This window comes from Sarcophilus harrisii, chromosome 2 (genome assembly GCF_902635505.1).
Source record: "Sarcophilus harrisii chromosome 2, mSarHar1.11, whole genome shotgun sequence".
NCBI classification, from domain to species: Eukaryota; Metazoa; Chordata; class Mammalia; order Dasyuromorphia; family Dasyuridae; genus Sarcophilus; species Sarcophilus harrisii.
Window position 1 is genome coordinate 79,127,324 of NC_045427.1, and position 16,519 is coordinate 79,143,842.

General features: G+C 32.9%; 1 protein-coding gene across 8 annotated transcripts in view; it reads right to left on the reverse strand.

The window, feature by feature from the left end:
• Positions 1 to 16,519, reverse strand: part of SLC8A1 (solute carrier family 8 member A1) — a 428,962-nt gene that overhangs the window by 312,763 nt on the left and 99,680 nt on the right. The window lies entirely within an intron of this gene.

Genomic DNA, 16,519 nt, shown 5'->3' on the forward strand with positions numbered 1-16,519 from the left:
TGAATGAGACTATCATCTCCAAGAATCCAGCAAACAATGTAAGTTCTCAATGGCATATATATATGGTGGTGTTGCAGTATTGACCAGACAATTAGGAACTGAGGCAGAACAATTCAGGGAAATTGAGGCAGGACAATTTAGGGAAACTGAAGCAGGACAATTAGGGAAACTGAGTCAGGACAATAAAAGAGAACTGTGGCACAACACCTCCTTACATTTGATTTAAAATTAATCTTCTCTTACTTGTAAACATAAAAGAAAATATGCATGCCCAGATATTGCCAAATAACTTAGACATGATATATTATGCCAATTCTATATTCAGAAATAATAATTCCACAAAGTTAAAGAAAGTATATTCCATTAAACCAAAGAAAATGAAGCTGGTATTTGTCATTAGGACTAAAGTAGTCTCTCATCCATTCAATAAGGAAATGTACTTCCTCTTTGATCATCCATGTAAACAACCCTGGGAACTTTTTTAGTAGCTCTGTTATAAATGAGAAACCACCCACTCTATTGCTCCTAGGCAAGAATTATCAAAACCAATATCCTCTGGCTTCATTTTTCCATAATCAGGAAGAGACTGTTGACCACAAAGGGAATCACAGTGGTTTTGACCTAACTTATCCTACATAAATAATTATGCTTAATATAGCCCCAATAAAGGATTATATTATAGGTCTCAATGTTCTAGAAATCTTAATTTTCCTTCTATTTTGGGGCTTTTATCCTAGATCCCTGACTTTTATTTTTTGTAAATAGATTTTGATCATTGCATTATAATATAATTACTTTTGCAATCCTGAACATTTTATTTCATTCTTCTTAAAATCTTAACCTGAAAAAGAGTCCATAGTGCTGAAAGCATTGATCTCTCTCTCTGCCTTTGTCTCTCAGTCTCTCTTTCTCTGTCTGTTTTTCTCTGTCTCTGTCTCTTTCACACACACACACACACACACACACACACACAGTACAAGAGTTTAAGAACTCTTTTTTTGATCATAAAACAGCTATCTTAGTTATCATAAAACTTGCTCCAGATTTTTAAGAGAAAAATCTGAGCGATTCAAATAATGTGGAGCCCATTCAGAGTAAGGGAAGAGGGAGATTTAAGCAGGCATGCAAACCTTTCATCTTATAAATACATACATCTTTTAAATAATCATGTAATTGAATCTGAGTCCAATAGCATTAAAATATTGCCACAGGGGCAAAAATAAATCCTTGACATTTTGAAATGTTGCCTGAAGCATCTGACTAGAAAGTGTTGGTGTCTTTTGAAAAAGTGTGTTAGGTGTGATGCAAAGAGAGGTGCCACTATCACTTTTCATAGTTTTAACAGTTTTCCTTTACATCAGTGTAAGAGCCACATGGCTTTAGGGGTTTCCCCTATGTCTCCTACAGTAACCTAACAGCCAAAACAGTAGTATTCCAGTAGAAGAAAATACACAAAAACATTGTTTTTCTTTCTCTGTCTCTGTCTGTCTGTCTGTCTGTCTCTCTACCCACAGTATTCTTTCACTATTTGAAATCTGATTTTTTTCCCCATGGATTCCTTTGGGAATTGGACATTTGTGATAGCAAAACCTGTAATGCCCCACTTGGATGAATTTAGTGCTGCATTCAATGAAATTCAATTAAATGAAAATAGGATATGTTTATTTAGTGCTTTATAGTAAAAGGTTTTTACAACGAATATCACATTTGGTCCTCACAAGAATCCTGGAACCTCAATACTTCTGGTATTGATATTTCCATTTCACAGATGAAGAAACCCTCATAAGGAACTAGGCATATATTAACCTAATATATTCTTCCTAATGGGGAAAAATGACTGTGCTTTCATCTATCAATTTTTAGACATATAATCCTAATTCAGATGGACCATTGAGTTCACCTGGCATGGCATTTCTTAAATGTATATGGGGGAAAAATAAAACAATAGCAAACTATTTCAGTAATTTTGTGCTTACAAGAGGAAAAATACTTTTATAACTTGAGACAAAATTCAATGTACTATTATAAATCCTGGGAGGTCTGTATAGATACAGTATCAAAGATACAACACACAGTGGGATACATCAATGACATTTCACCTCCATAAGTGATTGTAACTAATTGAAAAAAAAATAGTTCCTGATTCTGATTGTAATCAAGAGTGAACATTGTTAATTTCAAGAAGACTCTGTTCTTAACTGAAAGACTCCTATCATGTATAACTTTCTGGTTTGTTTGTTTGTTTTTTCAGGAAAGTGTTGGAATCAATAGAAATAAAGTACAAGGTAAAAAGTAGAAGAAATAACAGAGTAGGGGAAGAAGGAAGGAGAGAAAGTTCTTGTAACTCATTCATAAACCAAGATTCTCAATATGAGTAAAATCCAACACATTCCTGAGAAGAGGACTGAATGCCTGAGCTAGAAAGAAATATATACTCATGCTCTATGATGGTTAGAATGCTAAAAATAAGTTATAGAATTATTTGTTCATTATCAGAGACCATCAAGAAGTGCTCCATAAGCACTAAGTGAACAATCAAATACCAGTTACCCAGGGGGGAAACAATATCACTTTCCAGAAGTTGTCATTAAAAGAAAATGTCAATTCTAGATGGTTATAGGCAGCTATGATAGAAAATTCTCTGTTCCAATTGTTCCAGAGGAGAATTATTATCAAACAGTATTTCTTAGTTTTAGTCCTGACAGTCTATAACTTTACTGGCAGACTGGAAACTGAATTCAGAGAGAATGTTATCTTTATCATGATTCATCCTTTAAGTTCTAACATAGTACTTCAATTTTTAAACATTGCTCTTTGGAGTTTAAGCATAATAGTGTTCTTTAACTTTTACAAGTAATTGTAATTTGTACAAAAAATAACTTGTGAATTGTGGAGAATGAATGGATTTGTGGATACACATTCTTGTTTCCAAGTTATTTGTGCCCCAAATTGAACATAATCAAAATAATGATTAAAATTGAAATTTAACCTTAAATCTTGATGAAAACATGAATAACTTAACCAGTTCCTTGCAAGGGAAAAATGTCTAACAGAGAGCTAGGGAAATCTTTTAACTGAGACTACTAAATCATACAATTGAGAACATTATAAGCTTCTGCTCCCTTTTTTCCACCAATGCAAATTTCTGCTTACCAGGGGGTAGGATAGAACACAAAAATAAAAATCATCATTGATCTTATTTGATACCTCTAAAGCATATTTTTATAAACATGTAATTGTATATATCTGTAAATGCATCTATATGTTGTTCTAACTTTGTGACCCCCCATTTAGGGTTTTCTTTTGCAAAGCTAATATAGTATAGTAGGTTTGTCATTTCCTCTTCTAGCTCATTATACAGATGAGAAAACAGTTAAGTGACTTGCTCAGGGTCACACAGCTAATAAATGGTTTATGGCCACATTTGAACTTGGGAAGATGAGCCTTCCTGATTGCAGACCTGGCTCTCTATCCACTGTGTCACCTAGTTGTTTAGTTCCCCAGTTCACTTTGTAAGTCCTGATTTTTAAGTTTTTCCTCTGAGGCAGGTGAAGCAAAGGGAAAACAAAAACAAAAACAAAAAACAAAAATCCTGTGTTAAGTCCTGAATGCCATTATTCATCGGGCAGTATGAGTACATCCCAGATGAGGGACTTGACTCCACTGAGTTCCTCATAAGATCTCTATGTCATTGCTAGGTAAAAAGCCAGGTCTTGCTCTGTGTGTGGCTCTGAGGGCTTAGATGTAGAGATGAGGTCAGATTCACTTCCCCATTTCCAACCATGTCTTGTCCTGTGATCATTAGATCATTGGCAGCTCTTTACTAGTGACTCTCGGGCAACACCAATTTACTGACAAAGTATCTGAGGCACAGAGGGATTTAGGGATAGGATCTAATGTTATTGGCAGGGATTTAACTCAAGCCATTTAGTGAATAATGCATAGTCTCATTAACTAAATGGGCTTCAATGCTCCGACTTTGGGATCAAAATGGCATCTCCCTAAACTATCTTTTCCCAATTCTTCATAACACATTTCCTTCATAACACATTTCCTTCAACATGTTTAGTAGAACATTGTGAGCAAAAGGTCAGAGCAAAAAATTGTCATATGTGAATATAATGGCTTATCATCACATCACAAAAAATACAATCATAATTATGAATATTTTAAGGAATTTGTGAAATCATATTAACTGATGCAGAGTAAGTACTTCACTCTGAGAAGACATTTAAAAAACCTTCATAAGTGTGAGCAATTCAGTGATTAATCACATCTGTATTTATTTATAAACCATATATTTCCATACTTAGATATTCATATCCAGTCTATGGTTATATATATAATTGATATCTGCTCTATATACATATATATTATATATATACTTATATATATGTTATTTATATATATTTGATATTTATACATACATACATATATAAATAAATATCAAAAAAGTTTTTTTCTAATTTTTAAATAAAGGGAGCTTGATTTTTTTCTGGACTTTTCTTGTTTCCTGATAAAATTAAAAGGAATTTGGTAATGTGGAGGTATAAGCATCATGGTCATATATGAATCAGTTTTCAATGTGTATGGGAAGGAAAACAGTGTTGGTGTTTTGAAGAGTGGGCATGAAGGTGTTCTGATTACTTGAAAATACTATGAAAAAGTGGGCACTTAGCAACTTTTTTTTTTTTAATTACTAAAGCGTCAAACTTTGCTACTTAAGAATTTGGTGAGAATTTCATCATATCCCTATGAGCTAGAAGGTCGTGTTTGAATTTGGAAACTTTAATACAATTTAATAACAAAGTGCTCAGAGCATGGTTAACTATGTACTAGGCCAAAAATTCAAGATTAGAAAAATTATGCAAATGAAGACAAAATTCAACTTTTCCCACTTTTATTCTTTCTTACATCATATGTCAAATAAGTGGGGTTGTTTTTTAAGAGAGCAATTCCCACTCAACTAATAAAATCTTTGGATTGTCTATCAAGGAACATGAAATCACCTAGTAGCTGGTCCAAATGTTTTAAGAGCACTTTTAATGTTTTAAGATAAGGGCATATTTTACACATCTACTGGGCAAACAAATCCACTCTTTCAGCCTCAGATATGTGCAAGGTATCTGTAGTAAAATCAAGGTTTCTATCTCACATCTCACTAAAAAAATAATGGAGTCACTGGCTTTATGTCAAGAACTTCCTGCTCTAAAAATGCTCAAAATAAGTCATTTTCCCATTAAGAAATCAGGAAACCCAGTATATTTCTTCTTTCTTTTAATATTATACTCAAACCTTCTATACACTAGGGGAAATTTCAGTTTATTGAAAGATATTGCTAATATTTCTACCAAGAATAATCTAATAGAGTACATCATGATTTCAAATATACTGTGCTGGAAATTACTTTGAATTATCAATTTCTTTCCTATCAAGCTGAGAAGAGAAGGATTTGAGACACTTTGAGCATGAAGCCACAAATCCTATGTTTATCTTTTCTTTCCCATTTCTCAACTATCAATTGACCAATCAGCAACCTATTTCTTAATGAGCTTTGATTCCAAAAGAAACAAGTGGTATGTGTTGGCCACAAAGGAAGTCGAGAATCAATGGGAGCCACAGTGGGAAGTAGATGTTGAAAAAGGGAGAAGGAATTAGAAAAACAGTAGCAAAGCAAAAAACAAAAACTATTAAATTGGATCTCAGCTTTCAAGTCCTATTACAAAAATCACTTTTGGGAGTTAAAATTCTTTACTTTAAGTTGTAAGCTAAACACTGCTTGAAAGAACTGAATACAAGCCTCCTAAGTCCTTATCCCAGGCTCCAGACACTAAAATAGAAACTCCTAATGGATTGAGACCATGTGTCTGATACAGTGGGTAAAGAATATTGTGGAGATAATACTTCTGAGGACAACTGAGTGATGTAATGCAAAACAAAGTTATTGGAGCACTAAAAATTACCATGTATTATAATTTGAAGGAAAATGCCTTCATTTTGACCTCAGTTCTAAAGATGAGTCAGGCCAAAATCACATCAATCATGATATATAACTGAAGATAAGTATGACTCCACTTACCATTAAAAGCATTCTACACAGCAACTATCAAAATAGGCCTATAAATTTTTCCCTTCTATTTACTGTACTATTCTGGGAAAGCAGAATACTTCACAGATATATTAGCATTTGAAAAAGAAAACTAACTACAAATAATAACAGGTCACATTTGTATAGGACTTTAGGGTTTACAAAGTTTTTTCCTCACAATTCAGTGGAGTACACAGTAAAAGCATAATGCTTTGTTGTTTTGTTTGTTTGTCCTCCTGAGGGTAGGGAGTGGAGAAGGGAGAGTTTGTTCACTTTCCATTTTTACATTTGAGAAAACTGAGTCACTAAAAATTGAAATTACTCAAAGTCAGAGCTATTGAATCTTCAATCTTACACAAGACAAGGCCTTTCCTCACCCCTGAGTTAGTGCTCCCATCCCACCTCCAGGGGAAAAAAACAAAACAAAACAAACTCTGTTAGAGGTCGCATGATGGAATGGATAGGGTTAAACTTGGACTTTATAGACTTCAGTTTAAACCTACTCAACATACATAGCTATCAGAATGGATGCCCATCAATTGGAGAATGGTTGAGTAAATTGTGGTATATGAATGTTATGGAATATTATTGTTCTGTAAGAAATGACCAGCAGGATGAATAGAGAGAGGATTGGCGAGACTTACATGAACTGATGCTGAGTGAAATGAACAGAACCAGGAGATCATTATATACTTCAACAATAATACTGTATGAGGATGTATTCTGATGGAAGTGGATTTCTTCAACAAAGAGAAGATCTAACTCGGTTTCTATTGATCAAGGATGGACAGAAGCAGCTACACCCAAAGAAAGAACACTAGGAAATGAATGTAAACTGCTTGCATTTTTGTTTTTCCTCCAGGGTTATTTATACCTTCTAATCCAATTTTCCCTGAGCAACAAGAGAACTGTTGGATTCTGCACATATATATTGTATCTAAGATATACTGTAACCTCTTTAACATGTATAGGACTGCTTGCCACCTGGGGGAGGGGGTGGAGGGAGGGAGGGGAAAAATCGGAACAGAAGTGAGTGCAAGAGATAATGTAAAAAATTACCCTGGCATGGGTTCTGGCAATAAAAAGTTATTAAAAAAAACATAGCTATCTCACCCACCTCACCTATAAACCATCTAATATTTAGTATCCTGAACAAGTCTCTAAGAAAATTCATTACAGATGAATTTCTTATCTAAATTAAATTGGTAGAGGGAGTTTTTTCACCAAAAATTTCCTTCACTAATGAAAGAAGAACTAGTCTAAATTCAAAATATCTGTAAAATATTTATATATTTATATATTGTATTCTCCTAATAGAGACCCCCATGGAATCAGGGATATTTTCATTTTTGTTTTTGAATTCTCAAGATTTATCACAGTACCATATACATTGGATTGGGTTTAACTGAATTGAATGTAAATACTTAAAATCGAGCTCCCTGCCTTTTCCATTTTGAAGCCTTGCTCATGCTATTTTCACTCAAACTGAAAATACATTTTAGTGTACAACTTTTTCATTTCTTTGAATTCTGTTTCTCTGCTTTGAGAACTCATGAGATTGCTCCAGAATATACTGATTAAATAAGCAGATTGTTTTCTCAATGTCTCTTTCCAGAAATCTAAAACCTTTGTATCAATCTCTAATATGATTTTGTGGTCCCCTGATTTTAGGGGGTCTTCTATTCTGGCAATAAATGATTCTAGATTTTCTGCCTCAGGAAACTCTCACACCTAATCTATCTGATTCTGACCATTTCTTAGTCAGAGAGCTTCTGGCCTCAGGATAGGGCCTCAGGCCCACAGATGAAAATCTTGAGGCAACAATAGTGAATAAAACTAAATTCTTCACTGACTGGTAATCTTGTCAGGAATAATCTCCTTCCTACCTATGAGCCATAGTATTAGCATATCTATGATTTAAAAATGGGATAAATGTATCTCCTTGTCTCCCTTTCTCTGCTGAATTCTCATACAATTCAGTTGGCTTTGTAATGGCCTTACTATAGCAATAAAAGCTTTGCCCCTTGATTAGGAGATGAGTTCAAACCTGCAAATATTTGAAGACACTTCATACACCAGTCTAGGACCCCAAACTTTTGGGGTCCCCCTTCCCAATTTCAACATAATCACTCAAATTAACTGTAATCCTGCTTGTTGTTATCAGGATAGAGGTACCTTGGACAATGCAATCATATTAGCTCTTTCTCTATGGCCTCATTCACCTGATTGCTGTCCCTGCCACAGAAAGATGAAAATACATTCTCCTATAATGCATTAATCTAATGTTAATTCGACATTATATGTTGAATCTAAACAATCATGGACTGACAAGTGTGGCAGCTTCCTAGTTAGGATTATTTCAAAGAGTAATGGGTTGCTTTGGATGGGGGAGGCTCCCTTTATTTAAAAGTTTTCCATGTTTTAAGTATGTTGTAATGTGGATTTCATTTTTACTAACCAGTTGGACTAAATAATTACTAAAGTCCCTTCCAACTTTTATTTCTCCTGTGATTCTTCCAACAAAGATTCTGCTAAAATACAAAATCACTACCCAGATCTCCCAAAGCCTGGTTGTTGGTATGAGCTCAAACTCTTAGACAGAGCAACAGATACTGTGAGCTCCTAAGACTCTACAAGTGTTATTAACATTGTGAATTAATTCTCAAATGAAGCTTTACTGATGATGAATACTATTGATGGACATTTTAGATATTATTGATTCCACTTCTGTCTCCTCTGAATGCTCAAGATTCAATCTGATTGTATTTTTAAATTTTTTTTTTGGTTAGGCTCTCAAAAATCTTTAGCAGACTCCTGCCTGTTCACCAAAGAGAAGCTCTATAAATCAGTTGAAAAAAAATCAATAATTGCAAGCATTGATCTACTTAATTCCCCTTTATTTTTCTTTAAGCCAAACACCATATGCGGCTCATTTCAAATGCAAAGGAAAAAACTTTCATTTCCTGGAACTTGTATAAGGCCTTATTATATATCATTGCCCAGCATGACACAAATGCATGCCCTCTGAGTAGGATCTGGAAGGCATGCTGAGGTTTACTGTGTGCCAAGAATTGTTTAAAATGTCTTTATTCAAGTTGCCATTTATTTAGAAGACATGTTTATATCTACCACTACATGACTAAATGGATAGAAGCAGAGATGAGTATAAATAGATGATGATGTACCATTCTCATATGGAATCTAAGCTAAGATTGTATACAGAAAAAGGAGAAAGAGACCCCAATTGTTTTCAGGAAGGTATAATTATACAAATAACTGCCTGATAGCTTCTAAGCAAATCAGATATTTCTTAAGTATCACATTGCACAGCAAATAAAATAGAAAGTTCGTGTAACACATTTTTTAAAAAATACTCATACATTTGTGCTATAATTTGATGAAAAATGTGAAATCATAAAATTAACCTCAACTTTCTTTGCAGGAAAATTACCTCAAAATCTAAGTGTTTTATATAGGGAAGTGAAACAAATTGATTGGACAATCAACATTGATAAGCAATGTTTCCTCTGTGGTGTAAGTGAGGGAGAAATGCCCATTTTATAAATTTGAGAAATCTGAGGCAGATAAAAATTGACTTTCCCAGATTCCCTAAGCTAGTTAAGTGTCTCAGGCCACATTTGAACTCAGGTATTTATAGACCCTACATTCTGTTCAATGCACCTACCTATAAAATGAAGGAATGGGATTAGATGGTCTCTGCTGTCCCTTTCAGCTTTATATCACAAGAATTTGTTTTTACTGTTATTATCCTCTGCAAAATTTGTTCTTCTCCTCCTCCCACCTACACTACAGAACTTTAGAGCAAAAGATGTGATTGAACTTTCACATTCGTGGCATTTGATGAAAAGCAAAATGAAGAGTGGTCAAAATATATGTAGATATAAACAATCAGAATAACCCCCTTCCCAGATTCTCAGCCCATCACTGTGAATAACTTTTTAAACAAAGGCATCATCATGAAGGAGACCAAAAAAAGGTCACAGGCAAAATTAACTAATTTCTTCTCCCTTAATAAAGCAGAAGCATCAACTTTCCCTGCAGAATGTGGGGTGGGTTAGGAAAAAAAAAAGACAGGCTCTGAAACAGACATTTTTAAACCCATCATATTGTAAAGGGGTAGCTAGATAGTATAGAGTTTAGGGCACAGGGGCTGTCCTCAGAAAGATCAGAATTCAAATAAGGTGGCAGACTAACTGTGTGACCCCAGGCAAGTTTCTTAACCCCTGTCCTCATAAAATTACAGAAGGAAATGGCAAACTATTTCAGTATCTTTGCCAAGAAAACCCCAAGGATTAACTGGTCCATGAGGTCACAAAGTTGGACCCAACTAAACAATAACATTCTAGAGATTGGCTCATGCCTGACACATGTATAATAGGATTTTCCAAGTTCTGAAGCTCTTAGCAAATTATGAAATCTTTTTAGAGCCTTTAAAATTAAAGAGGGACTGAGATTTTATGGGAATTGGCTTATGAGACATAACAGGGAATGAGTTTATAAACTAAAAGAGTACTCCCCCTCAAAAAATATTCAGAGTAACAGCAAAGTTAATTGTCTCCCTGAAGAAGTATTGAGGATCCTGATATTTGAGAAATATAAAGATAAAATTAAGAAAAACAAGCAAAACCTTTCAATAAGTATAGAAATATCTGTTCTGCAAAAGAATGGAAGAAAACAATTGTTCATTATTGGCAGTTCATCTTGTTGACAAGAATGTATTTTTCCTTTATTGGGAATTTGAGAGGGATTCAGAAATTTATTGGGAGTTGGAGAACTATGCTGTTTATTTAATTTTAAACATATAATTCACCCAAAGACCCATGAATGACTTCCCTAATTCTGATTCATATTTTTCTAACACATCAAAAAAATGGTGTTGATCCCTTCTAATAATCGTTATTTATCCAAGGAAGAACTACTTCAATTGTACCAAAGTACTTGAAAGAACTATTTTATTGTACGAAAGCATTATATTTTTAAAGGATCTTTAAATGGACATCTTTTATTTTACATTGCTTTAATTTCTGAATATAATCTTCCTTTCTCCCTCCCTAGCAAATCATCCTTTGTGGCCAAGATTTAAAAAGAAAGGGAAAAAAAGTCAAGTTCAATAAAACCACCCAACATATCATCTGTGTCTGACAGCAAGTGCAATATCCTGTACAAAGAAGAAAGGTTGGTAAATTTATTGAATCTTCTCCAAGGCCAACTTTGATCATTATATTTATATATGCAAAATTTTGTCATTTTAAGTAAATGTTTAGGAATAATTATTATCTTCAGAATTATTTCCCAGAAAGAAACCAAGTTGGCTATTTTAGGGAACCAGCCAACAAATATTTATTTTTCATTGAAAATTAAATGTAACATGAGCCTTCAGGAACATTTATCTTTATCTTCTATAGACATCATAGCCCAAAATCACAAGAACAAATAAACAAGCAATTCATGCAAGGAATCAGAATGGGAGAAGAGAAAGCAGAAGGGAAAAATAACCAGGAACAGAAAAAATAATGTACGTGATAGATATGCAAGAATTAGTTGGAAATATCACTAGCTTCCTTAAAACTAACACACTGAAACGAAGCTTCTGCAAAATCAGAAAATCCCTATTATATCTGCTAAGGGAAAGGACTTATCACTATAGTCTAGGCTATTATGTAGAAAATAAGTGTCATGTATACTTTTATTAAAATTAGATGTTTATTATAAATATTTAATAAAATATGATGATATAAAAAAGTTTTGTTAACTATTTCAATGGTAAAATAATAATGCTGAACTATCAGAATTGTGTTCAATGAATGCCAACTGAATGTTTCAGTCACCAAATGTTTCTTAAACCAGTAACTTTCTCCATTGGCCAGGGGGCCAATTCTGAATGGCTTACCAAAGTTTCTTAAGTAATTATCACATGTAAGTACTATGAGCAGGGATTGTTGCAAGGGGGGCTGTCAGGCTCAGAGCTGATCCTTCTGAATTTAAAATACCCAATTAATGAATGCCTAGTCTTTGTTAAAACACCTTCAATAATGGGACAGGTACTACCTACAAAGTCAATTCATTCCATTTTTGACATTTCTAATTATTAGAAATTCTTGCTTGTATTTAGGAAGGAGAATACGGTCTCCTTGTCACACCCTGTCATTTAGTCTAAGTTCTGACCTCCAGAACCATGGGAAAAACATTCTTTCTGCTAAATGCCAATGACTCATTAGTGTATTCTAGAACACACCAATGGCTCCATGATAGGATAGAAGTCAATTTTTAATAAAGAGGCAAGGTGACTGAATTTCATTTCAATTTCCTCACTTTAATACAAGAAATCTGGAACAAGGCCAGCTTTCAATTTATTTTTGAAATAGCTAAAATCTAATCTGTTCTATATCTCTATTACTCATTGAGTAGCTCCCTTGAAAACTGGGTCAGATTAAGTTTATGACCTCCAACGTGGGAAAACAAAAAGTTGTCCTTATAACTTTGGTTTCTTAAGACTGTATTTTGTTTAATGGTATCTTACAAATTCTAATTTCTATCATTGTCACCTGTGTTGCTATTAAGTACCACCCCATAACCAAGGATTATGAAGGAATTACAGTAGCTCTGGATTTTAAGTCATAAAAAAGAGTAATATGACTCTTCCACTTAACTAACAATATCTTCTAAGCTTATAATAAATCTGTTAATTGAATTGAAAGTAGAAAAAAATACTACTTTGTTCATATGCAAAGTAAGACATCTGAACATTGGTTTTGTATAAAGAGAATTAAAGTTAATGTCATAGGATACTTGCTAATTTTAGCCTTAAAAACACATTTTAATTTCTTTTTCTTTGATCTAGTAGAGGAAAAACAAGAAAAACATTCCCAACACAAGTGTATGTTGAATTCTAATTTTACAAAAGTGTATTTGGAATCCAATTTACCTAAAAGGTGTTTTAATGGAATATAGAGCTGGCTTCTGAGTCAGGAACATCTTAGGTTGAAATCCTCCCTTGGATACATACTGATTATGTTTTCCTGGGCAAGTCACTCACTTTTAAACTTCTTAATCTTCCAGGCAACTCTTTAAAATTATGTAAATTTCTGAGAAAGTGTTATCTAGCATTTGTAAAAGGAATTTCCCAATCTGAGATTTCCTACTGCATTGCAACCTCAGGTCTAGTTTTCTTAAGTTGAGAACCATACAAAAACACACCCATGCATATGCAGCACTTCATTTTCCAGAGGAGGAAGCCAGGACCTGGAGAAAGCAAGTAAATGCTCTAAATTTGCTTAAGTGATAAAGAGTATCACTGAGTTCAAATATCCAAATACAAGTGAATTATTATTTATTATAATCTGTATAACTAAATGGTGCATTTTTTATCTAGCACCGATTTTCTTGAGCGTCTCTTAGGGTTTTTCTGTTGTAATTAATTAGAATATATAAAAAGGAGGCAAAAACTGCAATTCACTATTTTAAGTAGTTAAGAGAGAGCTGCATTCCCAGGACCCTCATATATGCATATTTAAAGTAACAAGACTTTTGCAGGCCATGATAGAAAGGTAATAAAGGAGTTGCATTTTAGGTATATGCCAGAAAAAATCACATGGCAAGAGCAAAAAGAAAGACAAAAACAATAGGAAAAAAATCTGCAAAGATCAACTAAAATGTAATCACTAATGTGGATATGCAACTTCAGTGAATAGTTCTTTTGGGCCTCTCTGATACTTATTTATCTAGATCATTCACAGATTAATGTGGATCTGAATAGTATGAGCTAAAACCAGGTCCTAAAGAATATATTAGGAGAATCAGTTGACTCTCACTCTCAGAAAAGCAAAACAAAACAAAACAAAAAAACTAAGTAATTTCAGGGCCATGCTACCCCTCAAGTTCCATATCTAGTTCACAGATAAATTATCTACTATGACCTTAAAAAACAATCATTTCTCCACTCTTTGTTTATTGGATGACCTTGAATAGACCACCTTACTATGTTTTGTTTCATTTTGTTTTTCAGTCAATGGCTTTACTTTCCTGAATTCTTTGTTCTTGGTATTTTCTTGGGTCTATATTTAACTCTTTCATATTTTAGTTTCTATTTTGTTTTTTTATCTTCTGTTTTATTCTTTTTCATATTTTGGTTTCTTTTATTTTTCCTAGATAAATTTCTACATGGATCAGATTTGTATTAGTCTACTAGTCATTTTTAATAGAACAGACTAAATCAAAAAGAAAGGAAAACTTGGACAAGATACTCATTTTAAACATTCCATTGTTCTATATAGCTTAGTAGAATAAATTACTAATTACATATAATTAAATTATAATATATAATATTATATAATATAATTATATTATTAATTATATAATATATTATATATAATATAATACAAATTATAATTTAATATAATTAAAAATAATTTAATTAATAATATAAATTATGATTAAATAATCATCTAATGTTTATATTAGCAAATAAATCCTAGCATTTCCGGGAAGGCAATTTAATGTTAAGTATTAGAAATTTATTTATGTAGGGGGCAGTTAGGTGGTACAGTGGAGCACCAGCCTTGAAGTCAGGAAGACCTGAGTTCAATTTTGGTCTCAGACACTTAACACTTCCTAGCTGTATGACCCTGGGCAAAGTCACTTAACCCCAATTACCTCAGCAAAAAGGAAAAAATAAAACAAAAGAAATGTATTTATTTAGCAACATTAACATCCATTAATTATTAGCACTTGAAATATATGGATAATATCGATCTAAATATAGCTAATGATTTTATCTCTTATTTTAATTAAGTAAAATATTATCTAGAACATCAATAAATTAATTTCAAGATCAGCTATTTTGGAATTGATTTCTATCATAGATTAGGTTTTAGAAGTATTATGTATAAAGAATGTGTTAGTTTTAAAGTAAGAATTTAACAGGGTCTTATTTTTTCCCCCTTTTAATCATTTTAATGGCATCCTGAACTTGCATTTTACCAGAAACAAGGGTACCTTTTAGCAATTATCAATCTCTGTAAGTATTTTTAGCATTAAAGGTCAACTTAAAAGACTTCATATACATGAATATAAAAATGAGTGCATTAAATTAGACACTTGGAATAAGTAGTTTTTTTTTTTTTTTCCAGGAATAAAAATGTCAAAGATAAGTAATTAATCTTACCTCAAACCGTGACCAGTGATATATGTGTTCAAAGAAGGAATAACATAAAATACCCATTTCATGTCTATTTCTCATTAGATTATATTTGATTTTCATCTTAAGTAATGAATTCTTTGGGTAATATAACCATGAAATCAGTGCCTTTCCAGTAATTTTCATTTGGAGGGTTTGAAACATTCAAAAAGAAGCATTACCAAGCAGAGAGTAGAGATTGTATGCTTAGCCTCATGAAATGATGAACAAATTCAAGTGATGCTGAGATATGATGAGGAATAGGCCAGAAACTTGAGGAACTTTATTGATATAAGTAATTATGTGAAGGGATAAGAAAAGGAAAATTCATAGTAAGTAGTGATAGTTACTAAGATACTTAGTGGTAGATCCCATTAAACACATTTCCACTAAATCCTAGTAGCCAAAGAGAATATAGGCTCAGGTACCTCTTATCATATTCAATCAAAAGTATTTACTATAAAATTCACTAATGCAGTACAATTTCTTACCATCACAGAACTCTCAGAGCACTAATATGGGTTTTGATATGCTTAAAATAATTTACAATTTGGAATCCAAAGAAATCCTGTACTGAAATGCTGACCAATTTTCAAGAGTGAATACAGTACCAAAGTTAAAGATTGATACTATTGCTTTTGGTGGACAATTAAAATCAATCTAATTGTGCATGTTCAGTGTTTTAAATGGAGCTTGGCAGAATAAATTATTCCATCAAGTTACCATCATTCTTGCTTTTCTTTCTTTTTTTTTTTTAATCTATATATTCTGACTGAAAAGTTGTTTATTTATGGCTAAGTCAAGAGTTTTGGATAGCATATCAGTTAGAATAAACCTGCATTCAAAATGAATACTAATCAAGTATATTAGTTTTAATAGAAGCGAGGAATCAAGTGTTCCAGAGGGGAATATCTGAAGCCTAAACATAACCATCTATATTTTAAATCTGTTTTATTCAATCTATCAAAGGACATGCAATACAGCTTTAGCTTGATCAAGACCTTCATTATTGATTCCATTAATTTCTTAATTGAATATCATCTAATTGAGAAAAATTGGAAAATGTATTGAGGTATTCATAATATGGAATGTGACAGTGGCAATAGGAAAGAGAAAATGCATCTATGTTGATAATAGTTCAGAATCCTGACAATAAAACTCCCCAGGAAAACCTCCTCAGCACTTTGTCTACTCTTTATCTAGTAATACCAATGTGTAATCTTCAGTAAATTTAA